Genomic DNA, 17,481 nt, shown 5'->3' on the forward strand with positions numbered 1-17,481 from the left:
TGTGCACAGACCCAGAGCTCCTGGCACAAAAAGAGAAACGGGTGGAGAGTCTCATGCAGCACATTATGGAAAGAATCCAAAGGAATTTTATTTTAAATGAAAAGAAGTGTTGCTCATAATGATCTTAAACCCCAGCGATCACCAGAGGTCCCTTCTGAACACCAGAATATCTCTTTCGAGCACTCATTGTGTGCCTTTCAAGAGAAATCCAGAGGACGACCTTGAAGTCTCTTTGGTCCCTTGTTTTTTCCATGAGGCAGATCGTATTTTTGTAGTTTGAGTTCAAGTCTGCCAATTTGCATTAGCATATCATCTGCCTGGTTACCAAGAAAATGTTCCTGAAGAAGAAGAAGAAGGAAAAGAAAAAAATGGAGCCAGTTCATGGTCATTAAGCTTGCATCAGGAGCATGAATCAGCAGTCTGAAGGTGGCAAGGCTGAGGTTGAAGCATGCCAGGGATCTGGCACAGCCTGTAGGAGAGCTCTGGGCTGCCCTCTGGAGCATGTTTGACCACATCCTGGGTACACAGCAGCCACCCTCCACTAAGGAAAGGTCTGGGAAGACCTAAGACATGAGAACTTCCTAATGCCCACAGATCTACATTCCCCGACTTCTTTATCAACCAATTGTAAAAACAAAGGGAACGTTTGACGGTAGTATATGTCCATGAATCTTTGCACTTGAAAGAGCTAGAAAGTCATGTAAAAATATAATTTACTGTGATTTTCTTTAAACATGTTGTATCATTGGTACAGAAAGACAATACTAATGGAATGGCTGGTTTGTGTGTGCATGGAGATGTGTAAGAGTAACAAAATAGCTTTCACCTGCTGTCATTCTTGTATCTCCCATGCCTCTGGGCAATACCTCTGGGCAATGGCCCCTGCCTCACAGTAAACACTCTGAAAATGATTAGCAAATGTAGCACCTTTCCAATGGAGTATTCTCTAAACACAACTCACAACTTCTCAAGTGAAGAAACCGAGGCACAGGCAGGTCAAGGGCCTTCTTCAAAGTGGGATTGGGGGGAGGGTACTTGAGGGTAGAGCTGGGCCTTGATCCCACGTCTGATGTTTCAGTTCTTGACTGCATCAGTTAGCAAGGCTGTCAACCAAAAACTCTGTACCTCTTGCTGTAAGTTTATGCGAGGTCACTGGGCTCCATCATTGCATCTCTCTGGGAGTCTGTGATCAGGGAGCAATAATGAGTCATAAACCTGTAGAAAGCTTCATTTCTAGGTGCTGCCTGAGGAGTCAGAGGCTGAGAGCTGAGAGGAGCTGCACTGATAAGAGTCTACACAATACAGCTCAGGTAGAGATGGAATGAGAGGGTGCCGGCAGAGCCACCGAGACCCAGGCCACCTAGATACTCACAAAAGAGCACCTGCAGAAGGAACAAGGCAGTGCTTGAGCAAGACGATGCATTCTGCCTTCCGTGCTTGCCATCCTCACTCTAACTGAGCCTTCTGTAGCCGTCCCTGGGGATACTCTGACGTCCATACCTTCAAGGTGGCCAGATTATTTGGATCGCTCTATCCATAGTTAGAATGCTGGGTTTTTTTTAATGATATCCTATTGACTTCTCAGATGCTGTTCATAGGGACTTATTTCTGTCTGGGGTCCTCTGATGTCACAGAGGTTTTCAAATTAGGTAGCCATATTTTAAGTCTCAGAAGGAACAGACACTAAGAACCATTGTGTACTGAATTCGGTATTCAGTACATTTCCTCTGAACTTTAGGAAAGATGCGATCTTTTTGTAGACTTCAAAAGAATTTATCAGCATATCCTCTCCTAACAGACAGTCTCCCTGTAATACCAGACTCTTACACGAGAAAGGAGAAATAAAACACTGTGAAGCTAAGCCATATGTGCCTTAATCTTGACTTTCCACAGCAAAGCAACTTGATAAAATGTGACTATAAATCATTGAAAACTTTCTTAAAGATAGTAAAATACATGTCATTTGAAGGGAGAAAAACATGGTCATCATAGACGTGGGGTTGTTTGTTTAATGGCTCATGGGGCTAGAGAGATAGCTCGTCTAGAGATGTGCAGTCAAAAGTGCTTGCTACACATCCAAGTTCTGTATCTAATACCCACATCCAGTTGCTCACAACTGCCTGTAACCCCAGCACAGGGAAATCTGACACGTTCTTCCTGCCTCCACAGTGCACCGGTGTGCACTGTAGCTGAGGTTTTCCTGGCCCTGCCCGGCTCCCACATCCCTGAGGCCACTTGGACCAAGTAAACACACAGAGGCTTATATTAATTAAAACTGCTCAGCCATTAGCTCAGGCCTACCACTGACCAGCTCTTACATTTAAACTAACCCATAATTCTTATTTATGTTTAGCCACATGGCTTGGTACCTTTTCTCAGTTCTGCCTTCACATCTTGCTTCCTCTGTATCTGGCTGGTGAATCCTGACTCAGCCTTCCAGTTCCCAGCATTTTCCTCTCAGCTCATCCCACCTATACTATACTTCCTGCCTGGCTACTGGCCAATCAGCGTTTTATTTATCAACCAAATCAGAGCAACACACACTCACAGCATACAGAACGACATTCCCATCAGTGCACATACTGACAGGCAGACACAAATACAAACATGTCATCAAAAATAGAGAAAGTATTTTTAAATGACTCAAAAAAGTATACGTGAAAGCAAAGATATTTCATTAGGTGCTTATTTATTTGAAGTGCCTACCCACATTTAGTAGTCACTGTAATGGCATTTTCTCAAATTCACTTTAAAGTTTCAGAAATGAGATACAACAATGAAGCCTCCATCATCATAAATGATAGGGATTTGGGGAGCAATGATTACGGCACCATTCCACAAAAACCCATCTGTGAGCACACAGGTCATCTTAGCCAGGTGAATTGACTGGGGCAAAAGTGAGAAACTGGACTATGCTGCAGCCTCTCATCTTCTAGAGCTTTCCTGTGTCAGAGCACTCAAGCCAAGGGTATATGGAGACAGCAGAGTTTGCAGCAAACTGTCAGTGGCTCTAGCTACAGCGAGATGAAAGTCATTTGACTTGATGAAATGCGTATGTGTGTACTCTGGGACATTCGCTGTCTTCATCTATAAACCAAAAAATCCATTGCTTAAAAGTCAACCAAGCGAGATTGGACTACCATCATGACTGCAAAGGACTTTTATAAACATGAATGCTTTGCAGATGTAGCTATGATTTTTAAGAGGTCATTATTGCCATGGTGGCCTACTGTGCTCTGATGCAATTGTCATTCTGTTTAAATAGGAAAGAACACTCAGTGTGAAGACTGGTTGAAACATTTGGTGGACGTATATGATTTTTATAAGCATCAGTCAAAAGCACCATTTGTCCTATTACGGTAGCAATGGATGAGCCAGGCGGAGAGGCAAAAGACTTGGAGGCAACGTCTGCTGGAGAAGCTTGCCGGGAGCTCTCAAGCCAACCACATAGAATTCCATGTCGGCCTTTGCCTTCACTTCCTAAATAACTGGGGAAATACAATTGTGTGTGTGTGTGTGTGTGTGTGTGTGTGTGTGTGTGAGTGCACACACGCCAGTTTAGTGTTCTTTTGCTTTTATATTTTCACTGGAAGGAAAGCTAATAGAGAACGAGAAATAAAATGTGTTAAATCATTTAGGAAGAAGTTGGAGGCACTAGAAATAAACTCTGTGGGGAGAATATAATATTGAAAATAAGGAAGAAGGTGAATTTTGTTGCCAGGGAAATGAGGAACAAATCAATATGAGGTAAAGTAGGTGCCAAATCAAAGGAAAGAGGAGAGACGGGAACATTTTTTGGACTTGTCAAAACAACTCATTATTATACCATCTGTGCCAAGGTCTTCAGAGTCAGTACATTTATTTATATTTGCTCACCAGACCACTGTAACTACTTAGTATCAGCATTCACCTCTCCCAAAAGACAAGCATTGCTAACCTGATAGATATTCTGTATTCTGCATCAGCTGCCGCACTTGGTCGTTTAAACGCTTTACTTGGACCATGGCCCTGGCACAGGTACCTCCAGGCTCACAGTAGAGTCCTCTTTTTTTTTTTTTTTATAATATTCTCATTGTTATTTAGTGTATTTGAAGCAAGGCAAAATCGCTTGCATTCAATATAATGGTACACACCAGTAATCTCACCACAGGAGGCGAAGGCGGGAGGATTATAAATTATATGACTGCTTGAAGTATACTGGGGAAGGGGGTGGGGGAAGTGAAAGGGGAGGTGGGTATGAAGCAGGTACAGGGCAGGAAGAAGAAGGGAAGGAAAGAAGGAGAGAGATGGGGGAGGAAAGGAGGGAGGGAGGGAGGGAGGGAGAAAGAAAGAAAATGGTTACTTGCACACTAGCCTTCTTCAGGGTCTAGAATCTATTCACTCATGCCTCCCATTATTAGTAGTGCCACCCAGAAATTTCTGGAGAGGTAAAGTGACATTCAGCTCCCTCCTCCACAAGATCATTGCGTAATATGACATCAAGTATCTCTGCAATTTAGAAATTCTGTCTTTGGAATTTCTGCTTCTGTTATTTCATGAGTGACAAATATCTAATGAGACCTTAAGACCGCAGAACCTTAGCCACAGATGGAACATTAGGGAAGGCCCACCTTACATTCTGCAGATAAAAGAACTTGGGGCAACACAGTTGCTACTTGGCCAAGGTCACACATTGGTTACAAAGAGGCAGAATAAAATTTTCTTTGGCTGACTCCCAGGATCCCCTTCTTACTCATAGCACTCCCTTCTCCAAATAATAAAACACTACAGCTTATGCATTCTCGTGTTTTCAGAAGCCTGATACTTTTTGGTAACTGACTTTTTGTTTTATCAGTTCAAACTTGGTTGAAACGTTTATTTTTATATTAGTGGCTTTGAGATTTTTTTTTCAGATACTGAGAAACATCATGCACAAAGACACAGTGTGCAGCATACTTAATGTCAACTCTACTTGCTGCCAGAAGGATCAAGAGTGGAAAGAAAGCTGCACACAAAAGCTGGCCTGAGAACAAATCTCCAACCTGCTTGACTTGAGAAGTCCACTGAAGATAAGTAGACGCTGTCCTTCTAGACCAGTGTTAAATGGGTAAGGTTCTTTGTCATCACACTGCCTAGTGACTTAGCAGTTCTACATCCCAAGAGCTCTCTAAATGCCCATAAAGGACTCTGGAAGATATAAGGAAAAAATAAGCTAAAAATTTATAGCCTTTGTGTCCAGGAGGAAGCCATCTTGCAGAAATATCAAGAATCATGAAAAAAGCTACACCTTACAATTGTCAATAGTATTACTACATTTTATTACAGTTGTCTTAAGGTAAGTTGATACTTATGTCCTTTTATTGCAGATTATCCTAATATGAGTTAATATTGTGTCCTTTTGCATATAGGATAAATTTACTTTTGATTAACCAAACCAATTTATAAAACACAAATTCTTATAAATATACTTGACCTCCCAAAACAAGTGGCTATAAGAATAATGTATTTAGTGCTAAAATTTCTAAAGCTGATAAAGAGATTGTAGCATTGTTCCCTATTTATGCAATACATTTTATTTAGTTTTATGTGTTGCAAGAGTTTCCAGTTCCTAAGACCTAGGACCCTGTAATGAAATGCTACATTTTACAGGACTTCTTTGTTGTTGTTCTCAGACTATTCCTTGTAAACTGAATAGCCTGATAAAGATACTGGTGAAGCTCTCTATGGAACTGTGATTGGTTTTAGCTGTATTTCAAAGATGATGACTGAATAGCAGTCTTTCCTGATAGCTTCAGCAGCTGAATACTCCAACAAAATTGGTGTTTATCATCAAATGAGAGTAGGTATCTGGTTCTTCACCAAATGATAGCTGATTTTTCTTCCATTGCTTGGTTTCACCTAACACTCAGAACTTACCTCACTGGCCCCAAAAGAAAGTCCAGTGTCTATAACTGCAGGGCAGACTAGGCAATAAGACATATTTTCCATGCTGTCCCACTGATCTAAACACCACCGAGTTGCACTACCACCAACAGTTAAGAAAAATGCTGTTCATTCTCCAAATATGATAGAATGGACTCTTCTTTCTCATGGACCCAAGAGTATGCACACACACAAAAATATCCTTCCATTCCCCCTTTCCAACAGACACTTAGAATCTTCTTGAGAGGAGTGAGAAACTTCAACACCCTTCTCTTTCACTATAGATTCTGCCCTATGAAGAAGAGTGCTAGTGTTAATACTTGCTTGTGTCTCATCTATGTGCTTTGAGCCTTAATATCTGAATATAAAGCCAGTTATCCACCAAGGTGAAGGACCTGTTCAATTTGTGTTTACTGACCTAGAACACAAGTGCTGATGGAAACCAATATATAAGAGAATTTTATTGACATCTACAGTGAAAATAAATTAGGTGCTTGAACAGAAAGTTGAATATGCCATCTACTTTGAGGAATCAAAAATATCCTATTTCACCTTGTACAATGTCAAAGCCGGGCCACCAGTGAATCATTCAAAAGTCTGTGTCAATTGATAATAAATTATGCGTTGACACCCTGAATGAGAAGTAAACATCTCTCTAATCCTGCTTTTCCATTGCATTTATTGCCTGATTTAAAAAAAAAAAAAAACTTCATTTTTGTTTCATTCAACTCATATTCTAACAGAAGATTCTACCCATCTATGCTGCGAAAGCAACCAAGGCAAGTAACAGAGCCTTGGTCTTAGAGAGTGCTGTTTGGGCTTAATAAAGAGGAGACTAGTGTGTGTCTAGGTATTCAATTCTATTTTTCATGTTGTCCATCAAGGAATTTTTAGAAATTGAAATAGGACTTCATAATATAATTTAAAACGTTTAAATATTCTTGGGTATGGGAGATAAAATCCCAGGAGAAAGTATGATCTGGGACATCCAAGGTTATAATAAGAGGGTGCAGGGTCAAGGAGATGCAGGACAACAGTCCTGGGCAGGGATCATCACTTCATTCACCAAGCGACAGAATAATGACATAAGCCCAGGCAAATGAGGTTGATTACTATGCAAATGCAACTGAACCCAATCTCTGCTCCTCTAAACATATAGATGCCCTTAAGCATAGACTGTGTAGAGACTCTGGGAGCCGCCACCATCTAGTCTAATAGTGCTTAGTAATGAGCAGCAGCAAACCTCTGAAGAAGTCTTCTGTGGAGCTCAGGATCACAGAAAGCTTCACCATCTCTCAAATAAGTCTTGAGCTAAAACCATATGATGATCATTCTATCGCTAGTGTTTAGCTCTTATTTAACACTGACCATATGAAGTGGATTATTAAACACTCAATTTGGAAGCTCTGTTTTACATTTTTATACAATATCCTATTTGTTTCTCATGGCAGCCCTGTATGAAGCAGACGCAATTATTTCTCTCGTTGTACTAACTGAGCAAACAGGATCTCCAAGAGTACAAATGACTTTCTGGATCGTATATAGCAGCAGCATAATTAAGAGGACAGCATAACTCCTTTCCTTGGTCAACCCAAGCCTGACAACCTTGCAAAATGGTGCATGGGTATTTTCAGAGTCTGTGCACGTGTGGTTCGACAGCTTCTGGGAAAATAAATGTGAAAATTGCTTGGCTTGCACGGAGTAGAAACATTTTTTTTTATTTCCTGAGGTGTAGGCTGTTGACAGAAACTGGACCCTGGAGAAGGGAAGCGCTTGATTTAACAAACAAACAAAACCTAACCTTCATGGAATATTCAGCTTTCTTGCCACTAAGTATGAAGGCCTTAGAGGCATGAGCGGACTGGCCACGGCTCAGGCTTTACAGAAATAAGTCTCTACATCTGGCCTATTGAATGCTGAATATATTGTTGCCTGGTAAGATGAAGGCATGGAAACTGGGGTGCATGGTTTCCTTGGAGCTTTCACTCCTGTGGTTACAGCACAATGCCAATTGGGCCTGCATTTAGGGTTGACAGGAATTGATGTGAATCTGTTCAAACAATTTTCCTGTAGCATCAGTCAATTACACAGAAAATGTAAGCACTCCTGCAATAAGTCTGGCACCCATGCTGTTACTTGGATAATAAGTATGTGTGTTTTCCTGATTATATTTGGGTAAATGCTAAGGTCCAGGCACCGAAGAAGAAAAGAAAGTCAATGGGAAATTACCAAAGGATTGGGTTTGCCTGAAGCAAATATCATTCCAAATAAAAAGAGGAGGAGAAACAGCCAAACTCATTTTGCCACTGGAGTTCTTTGGGTGTTTAGGCTCTGTAATATACTGTTAATGTGATTAAAATGGAGGCATTCAGACTTAAACGGTTGTTAAAATAAATTAGGGACATCAAAATTGGCAGGGTTTAGGTTTTGGAGAACTCCATTCTGTCAATCTTCCCTGGAATTTAACCACTCCAATATTAAGCTATTGTTTTTCACGATGTGAAACTTGGCAGAGAACAAAATGAACAGAGCCACAGCTTTGGAGAGAAATCCACTGAAACTCAGCAAAGGACTGCTGTCTAAGAATGTCTTTCTTAGAAGACCTAAGCTAAAACAGCTATTAACTAGGTAAATCATACTAACTAAATATGTATCTCTCACATCTGTGTTCTCTGCATGTTTTTCCTTTGTGGATGTGTGCAAATACACATTTATGGATGTATATGAATGTCAACTGTACCATTAAGGTGTTTATAATTGTTGGTGGAATATTAGCTGCTGTTTATTTTTAGAAGTCAGTAAGAAAGTGTTAAAAGCCAGAAAATTGCATCAGAAATATGTTTCCTGATTTGCTTTCAGACACTACATGCATGTAATCATGTTGTATATGTGCATATACACCACTCTGATTTATTTACATTGCATGCACCTGCACATGGAGACATTTTGGATGCCTGGGGAGCAAGCAGAAGGCTACTCATTAGAGTGAGGCTAGCCACTTTAGGATCCGCCAAGTCTCAGTCAGTCTTAGCACTGTCTACTTCGTTAAATTTATAAAATCATTTTCCCCTCCACCTTCTGCGTCTGTCTGTGAGCATACTTTCATTAGGATTAATTAAGGATGAGTGCCCACCCTAAGTAGGTAAGTAGGTAGCACCCTCCACTGGGCTAGGGACTGGATAGAATAAAGAAGAAAACCGAAAAGGCTCTTAAAATAGTAGCCTTCCCCTGTCTCGGTTTCTTGTCTAAAATGAGGGTAGAAAGAATGTCCTCTGCCATGATAATATCCTGCTCAAATGCATGGGACCAAACAACCATTGACTGAATCCTTTGAAGCCATAAACCAGAACAAACCCTTTATTAAATGGTTTCTTTCATATATTTTTACCATACCTAAGAACAGTAAATAATAGACCAGGTTAGTTGAAAGTAAATTTTTGAAGAATGTTAACTGGATGCCCCCTCGTGATGGTAATTATGCCTCACACTTCTGCTCTTTATCTCTTGGCTTGTCTCCACATCCTCAGACTTTGTAAATTCAGATACAAAGTACTGAAAATTTGGGGATTGGTTTGGTGGCCTATAATTTAATAAGTTCTGGATAGGCTATTTCCAAGAGAACATAACATCTTTCCCTCATAACACACACACACACACACACACACACACACACACACACACACACACACACACCTGGACACATGCTTACACTAATATACAACAGCATTCAGAATTTTATCAGTGTTTCTTTATGTGTGTGCTCACAAAAGTAGAAATAGCATTCACTTTTAGTATGTTTTAATGATTTCCCTGCAGGTTATCCAAACAGTATCTCTGAAAAGAATACATCAAAGGCCACATTCAAATTGTCTTTTGAATGATGCCCTTGCCAGCCATGAAAATGAACTCTTTCAAGTGCCCAGGGGCAGTACTAAAAAAGAATCAGGCACTGGCCTTAATGAAAATCCAGTTCTAGGACTAGAAGCAATTTAATATACTGTATCTTTCCTCCGAGGTCATGACTGTGTCTCAAGAAGGTTCTAACAAACAGTACTTGGGAATAAAAAGGGCCACATGTAAAATATCTACTGGGGAAAGATCTCTGCTTTACAACGTTCATGTACAGAGAAGAAAACGAAGTCTTCATTTCCTGTGACACACCAATGATGAACCATTTCCCTGGTCAGGTAAAAAGCAGAGTGAACTAACTGTAGGTCTGGAGTTCTAGTCAACTGGGGCCTTCCTTTTGTTTAGTTTCTGACCTTGGCCGAGTTAGTTCTTTGGTTCAGGATTCTTATTTGTAAAATCAGCATGAACATGTCAGCTTCCAAACCGTTGTGGCTGAGGACAACCAGAGCAAATGACTTTCAGATGTCAAAATGATTTGAAATTAAACGTCCTCACAAACATGATTTAAGATACAGAGGTGTGCTGAGGGAAATGGCCACGTGTTCACTGAGAAGGGCAGCTCACTGAAGAAGAAGAAACCAGGCCAGGAGGGAGAAGGGTCTCACACAGAGGCAGGAATGACAGGTGCCATAGCTGGTGGTGTGTATGTGTCCTTTCCAACTCTGACTCCCAAGCACCCATTTGAGTTGAATGGCCACGTGGCCAGTTTGAGATGAGTGTCTAGGCTGCTAAGGTGTGTTGTGGTTGTCGATGTTGGGAAGCGTCTTTTTCTACCCCTAGATTATTTGGCGCAGCTGTCTCCAATGTCTGCCTGCTTGATCCTTCCCCCTTTTAGTGCTAATATAATGAAGAGGATGACTTTGAAATGATCCAAAACCCTAGTTGATTCTCCAGCTGGCCATAATTGTGAGTCTTCGACCTCAAAATCCATACTAAAGTCTGTTGCCGCTAGAGCAGTCTAACAAGAGCACAGGGCTGGGATATGAACAGGGGGAGAACTGCAAGTGAAGGCATTAGGTTAGATTAAACCTTACCAATGGAGAAACAAAAAGCTACTCTCTGGTCTCAGAGGCTGGCAAGAGCAAGCAAGATTCCTTTTGAGAATCAGGGACTCCACATGGATGCACTTCAGAAAACATTAGCAGGTTTCTAAATTGCTAATCTCCTCAGTGTCCCCAAGATACGTAGTCTTTCTGAAATGGTTTGTGGCATTTCATTCCCATTTATACTTCATTTAAGATATGTCCCTCATCCTTGCCTAATATGAGTACATTTCTAGGCACAAAATCAACTTGGTGATTTTTGCATTTTAGCGCATATGAGCAGGTATATGTGCACATCTGTAAATGTGTATATGTATATGCATATAAATACATTGGTACTCTGTGGATGCACTGGAACTTTAGATGGTGGGAGGAAGATGAGTGCCATCTCGTGGAGAGCCCTACCATTACATTTTTCAAATTGCCTCTCTTAAAACATTTTTTCAAAAAAAAATTCCAAACTACTATTCTTTGGGGTAAACGTTTTCTTCTTCTCTTTTCAGGTTGCTTGCTTGCATAAATAATAAGGGTCTTCTGAGTAAACATCACACGATCCGATGTGTCCTGATGCACATGAGGGAATGTACTGTGGATGGATATGGAGAGTGTGGTGAGTCAGCAGAAAACAAATGCACTGTTGACCAACTCAAGCAAAAATATAAAAGTAGTGACATGACATAATAAATAAGTCCAGGATTCAGGCTTGCCCTGTGACCACTTTATAGCCCCATTATAATGTTCATACTCTGTTCATGTACAGCCAACTGCTCCTAAGGTGTACATATATATTTTCGTATGTCTCAATGAACTGGCCTCATAATCTATTGGCTTCTCTGTAAGTGTAGCCTGGAAGTAATATCAGCACACTATTGAACCAGTTGCTTAAGATACATATGTAGATACATGCTTGCGCATAATCCGCTGTAGGTAGATATTGTAGGTTAACTTCTTAGCATCACTGAGGTCAAGGTTCTCAATTCATATTACAGGGGCTGGTGAAAATCCATAGGAAAAACAGACTTCTATAAAATAATTGTAGGAGATAGTTAACCGGCAGGAGTTCATGGTTTCACATAGTTTGATACTTACTGTACGAACAAGAGTGAATAAAGAGAGCCCTCCTAGAGCTGTTGACAGTAAGTGGAAAAGACGAGAGTAGTAGAAATTTACATGCACCTTTCCATCCATATATAGTCAACGCATAGAAAGCTGGTTCTGTGCACAGTACTGCACCCGAGTTATCACAAGGGAGCCATCAGGCAAGAGTGGACCAGGCTCCCTGCTCTCAGGAGATGTGTGTTCTGGTAGAATAATATGGAAAACAGGTAAGTAAAATGTACTGTTCGTTGTAATACCCAAGAACTACAATCCTTACGAAACTTACGAGAACCATGGAGATAAAAGAACAAAAACAGATGAGGGCGAAGTCAAGAGAGAAGAAGGAATTCAGTCTTCATCCTGTATACAGAGGGTGAAGGAAGTGGTGGGCGGCTCTGGAGCCAGCCTCACTTGAATCCTGAGTAACAGAGAAGATGAAAGAATTACTTCCAAAGTTGAACTTCCCTAACTGGAGTGAACAAAGGGAGGGTCAGTGCCACACTTCAGCAGCTGCCATGGTGTCTGCCTGCTTTCACCAGGGCTGCCTGGCTCAGGTTCCTGGTGAGTTTTCTGCTTCCTTTTGCCCTCTGGCAAATCACACAGCCAGAACTGTGTTCAGCTTGGCTGAGGTTTTTGTTAGGTTGGTTGGCTTGGTTTGGTTCAGTTTGGTTTTTTTTTTGCTTTGCATATCTCTTCCTCCACAATTTTCACATATCCTGGAACAATTTTTGATAATTACTGAAGCTTTTCCCCACTTCCTCTTCTGAGAATAGAGTCTAATTTTTCATACTCTGACATTGTTCTTCTTCTTTGGGTCACAAGGAGGTCCACCATCTTGTCCACCATCTTACCTAGAAGTCTAAGATTATTTTTACTCCAAATCAGGCCCTCTGGGTTGTTTTGTCTGTTCCTGGTATGAGGTAATTTTTGCACTTTTGCCCAGGTTATGTTTTGCTGGGACCTTGTCACAGTCAGTTTCAGTTGTGAACTCAACACCCTGGGAAGAGGGAACCACAATTGAGAAACTGCCTCCATTGGATTGGCCTGTGTGCATGCTTGTGGGGGTGTGTGACTAACTGATGTAGGAGAGCCCAGACTACTGTGAGTAGTGCCTCCTATAGGCAGGTATACCTAAAAAGGAAGATAGATGACTGAGCCAGTAAACATGTTCCTCCATGGTCTCGGCTTCAGTTCCTGCCTCTAGGTTCCTGCTTTGAGCTTATGGCGTGGCTTCTGGTGTTGATGAACAGTAACCTGTAAGGGGAAATACACCTGTCATCCTCTAAGTTGTATGTGATCAGGGTCTTATCATAGCAACAGAGAAGTATGATTGGCATAACAAGTGGTGATCAAGGCTCAAGACACTGACTCAGATGGGGTATCCTTTTATCTGAATCCTGGTTTTGTCCTGGCTTAGATGGTACCCACTTATTTAGCAATTCTTCACTAAATTGCTCATGGTTTAGTTCAAACCCTCCCACTAAATACATTTTTCTCATGAATTTCTTTAAAATCAGTTGTTCTTCATTCATAAAATGCATTACATTTAATTTTACTTTTTAGAGATTTATGTATTTTTATTTTATGTGTATGGGTGTTTTTCCTGCATGTATGTATGTGGACCATGTGTATGCAGCACCTACAGAAGCCAGAAGACAGAGTCAGATCGTCTAAAACTGGAGGTACAGGTGGTTGTTAGTTGCCTTGTGGGTGGTGAAATTCAAACCCAGGTCCTGTGGAAGAGCAGCCAATGCTCTTAACCACCGAACCATCTCTCCAAACCCTACATTTAATTTTAAAGACATAAATTTAAGAGTCAATAGGCATGATTCTATTTATGCTGACAGAAAGTCATTTTCTTAGTAACAGTGTATCCATTCAGCCTTCCAGGTTGTTTTTGAATCTTGGTGAAGGCAATGGTACACTGAACCAAAAAGAGAATTTGATAAAATGGCTGAAATGAAACAAGAACAGGATTTGTAATGTTATTCTATTATTTTAATGCTCCTCCAATCTTCCCAAAATAAAAAGAAAGATCTATCTTCATTCTATCATCTCATCTCATAACACTATCACATAAATCTTGCTGAAATAGAAATGCATTATTTCAGAAATATTCTACATCTTTCAAATTAAAACCGAGCACTAAAATATTAAGAAGACATGCGTCCCTATTTAGGGATGAGCACTCAGCACATTCTTATTCTCTGCAAGGTGACCAGTTGAGGGTCTCTGTGTTAATTACCATCTGTTTCAAGGAGACTCTTCTCTAATGGGAGCTGAGAAATGCTCTGATCCATGGTTACTTCAATAAATCATTGGAAGCTGTTTGACTATGTCCATTTAGCAGAATCAGAGTATTGGGTTCTTCCCTGGGGCCTATGACCTATCTACCCATAGACTCTTGGCTCCTTTAATGGCACCAGCCAGAGGTGCCTGGAAACCATGTTATTCAGCCAGTGGTAGTTACAATGTTATCTAGGTACAACAGGACAGTTGGACATATGAACTCACAGCATGCACAAGACCCGGGCAATCTCCAGTCAGATAAAATCCCAGAATAGGAAAGGTGGGCACAAAATCTCACCCCCAGCTGAGGAACTGCTAGGTTTTGGAAGCTATTAGGAGAGGGGGAGTCTGCATTCTTTAACAATGTAACCCAAACCCCACAGAAGGTTACCCACATGCCATGGCAGGCCCCACTCCCAAGACTAGCCGGGTAACATAAACTGGACTGAATGGGAAAGCAAGGTGGAGGAGGGAAGAAATCATAAAGTTCAATGCAAAGGGATAGGAGGAAGGAGAGGGTAGTTGCAGAAGGAGTTGAGGGAGGGGGTTGAATATGTCTTAAAATACATTATTTGATTTTCCTAAAGAATTAACAAAACTATTGTTTAAAAACTAAGGAAAGTAACTAGATTATGGCTCAGTAGTGTACTACTTTCCTAATACATGCAAAAATTGAGATGCAATACCTAGTACCTTGAAATCCAACAATCAACAGATCAATAGAAAATTTAAACAGGGCCAAGTTCTCTATTAGCTTTGTTTTCCAACGTGGCCATGACTTTATTGCATATATCAGTATTGTCTTGAAAAAAAAAAAAGACTTTCAAATAAGATGGCAGATTGGGAGTTGCCTCTGTGCGACACAGTGAAAGAGAAGAGTTGGAATATGAAAGAATCAACTCTACCCTAAAGAAAGACAGAAAAGAGGAGAAAAGGGAGTGATTGGAAAGATGATAGTTATGGGCACACAAAAGGATATCTGCCAAAGGAACTAAGACCCAGGCAGCCCCAGTTATGTAGACAGGGTGAGAAAAGAAACCACATCCAAAATGGAAGGTAGGTGGCCCTGGTGAAGGTAGACTGGGTGTCCAACCTATAGAAATGCTCCTATAAGCCTCTAATCCTGGTTTGGGTGTAGATGCAATGGCAGTGCCTTAGATAGAGATCTGTGACCAAGTGCCAGCTTGAGACAAAGCCTGTTCTTTAAAACTGTTATCCTTGGAGCCATTATTCCTATTATCAGTGGATGTGAGAGACAGAGCAATAGGAAGAGATTCAGAGAGTGAGAGGGACAGAACTGACAACTCCGGAAGTGTAGATGACAGGAGGATCCACTCAGGTGTTGAAGTGTGTACAGAAAGCCCCACCCTTGATGGCTAAGGAGTTGACATCCTTACCTAAGAATACTTTTGGAGTTTGATAACCCTTAGCCTGAGATCATTGTTTCAATAAACTCTGGAGCCACTTCTCAGTGTCATAGAGGCTGGGACATTTAAGACTTTACAGAGACTCCTACAGCTTCATCCTTCCAGCATGATACTTGGTCAAAATGCAGGAAGTACAAATCAAATAGACAATGTAGAATCTATTAAGGGGAAAATGTCAATTTACTTACAAAGTCAGACTCATCAGAATGACATCATAAATCTCAATAGAAAACATAAATCTGAGGAGCACATATAACAATGTAAATCAAGGCATGAAAGCAAATAACTGTCAATTATGATTAATTTAATCACAAATTGATTTATTCATAAAAATTACATTGTAAAATTGACAGAGTAGTAAGACACTTGAAGACAAGCAAAAACTGATCAGTGACCACCAAGCCAAAAGTAAAGTAGAGGCTTAAAGGAATTCTATAGAGAGAGGAGGAAGAAATTCTCAACCAAGAGGCACAGCAGAATAAACATCATTCAATGAATAAATGATCAAAGAAGATTATGAAAGAATCCATGTCTAACACAGTACCAGCAAACTCCTAATACAAGAAGTAGAGAAATAATAATGACAAATATAATTTCTTCATTAAGAAATTTTGTATTCATTTTACATACCAACCACAGATCCCTCTCTCTTCATTCTCCCCCCTGCCCCTCCCCGCCCCCCCAGCCTTTCCCCCACCACAGCCTACTCCCATTCCAGCCTCCAAAAAGGTAAGGCCTACCATGGGGAGTCAACTTGGTTTGGTTGTCTCTGTAGATTTCCCCATCATGATCTTGATGCCCCTTGCTAATAAAATCCCTCTTCTCTCTCTTCAACTGGACTCCTAGAGCTTGGTGTGTTGCTTGGCTATTGATCTCTACATCTGCATCCATGATGTCATTGCTTTTTACTTCTGAGTAGTACTCCATTGTGTATATGTACCACATTTTCTTTATCCATTCTTTGGTTGGGGGGCCTCTAGGTTGTTTCCAGGTTCTGGTTATTACAAATAATGCTGCTATGGACATAGTTGTGCAAGTGTCCTTGTTGTATGATTGAGCATTCCTTGAGTATATGCCCAAGAGTAGTATTGCTGAGTCTTGAGGTAGATTGATTGCCAATTTTCTGAGAAATTGGCACACTGATTTCCAAAGTGTCTGTATAAGTTTGCACTCCAACCAACAGTGGAGGAGTGTTCCCCTTGATCCACATCCTTTCCAACATAAGCTGTTATCGGTGTTTTTTATCTTAGCCATTCTGACAGGTGTAAGATGGTATCTCAGAGTCATCTTGATTTGCATTTCCCTGATGATTAGGGAAGTTGAGCAATTCCTTAAATATCTTTCAGCCATTTGAGATTCTTCTGTTGTGAATTCTCTGTTTAGCTCTGTAGCTCAGTGTCTGTGCTACTGTTGTTATATTTATGAAATGATCTGGTGCCAATGTGTTCAAGGCTACTTCCTACTTTCTCTTCTATGAGGTTCAGTGTAACTAGATTTATGTTGAGGTCTTTGATCCACTTGGATTTGAGTCTTGTGCATGGTGATAGATATGGATCTATTTGCAATCTTCTACATGTTGACATCCAGTTATGCCAGCACCATTCTTGGGGGCCTGAGGTGTCAGATCTCCATGGAGCTGGAATTACAGGAGTTGTGAGCTTGACATGGGTGCTGGAAATGCAATCCATCCAGGTCCTGTGCAAAAGCAGAATGTGCTCTAACTACTAAGCAATCTTTCCAGCTCAACTTTTTCTCATGGAGAGCTCATTTTAGGCCATAGAAGTCAGAAGAAGTAGAAAAAAACTGAAATTACT

General features: G+C 40.8%; 1 long non-coding RNA gene across 1 annotated transcript in view; it reads left to right on the forward strand.

Annotated features, from left to right (window-relative positions):
• Positions 1-5,452: 5,452 nt before the first annotated feature.
• The window catches only part of LOC114686450, a 41,940-nt gene continuing 29,911 nt past the window's right edge, over positions 5,453-17,481 (forward strand). The window contains exons 1-2 of the long non-coding RNA XR_005090237.1: positions 5,453-8,529; positions 9,917-11,463. This is a non-coding gene — a long non-coding RNA (uncharacterized LOC114686450). The remainder of the gene's footprint in view (positions 8,530-9,916; positions 11,464-17,481) is intronic.

Source organism: Peromyscus leucopus, chromosome 8a (genome assembly GCF_004664715.2).
Source record: "Peromyscus leucopus breed LL Stock chromosome 8a, UCI_PerLeu_2.1, whole genome shotgun sequence".
NCBI lineage: Eukaryota > Metazoa > Chordata > Mammalia > Rodentia > Cricetidae > Peromyscus > Peromyscus leucopus.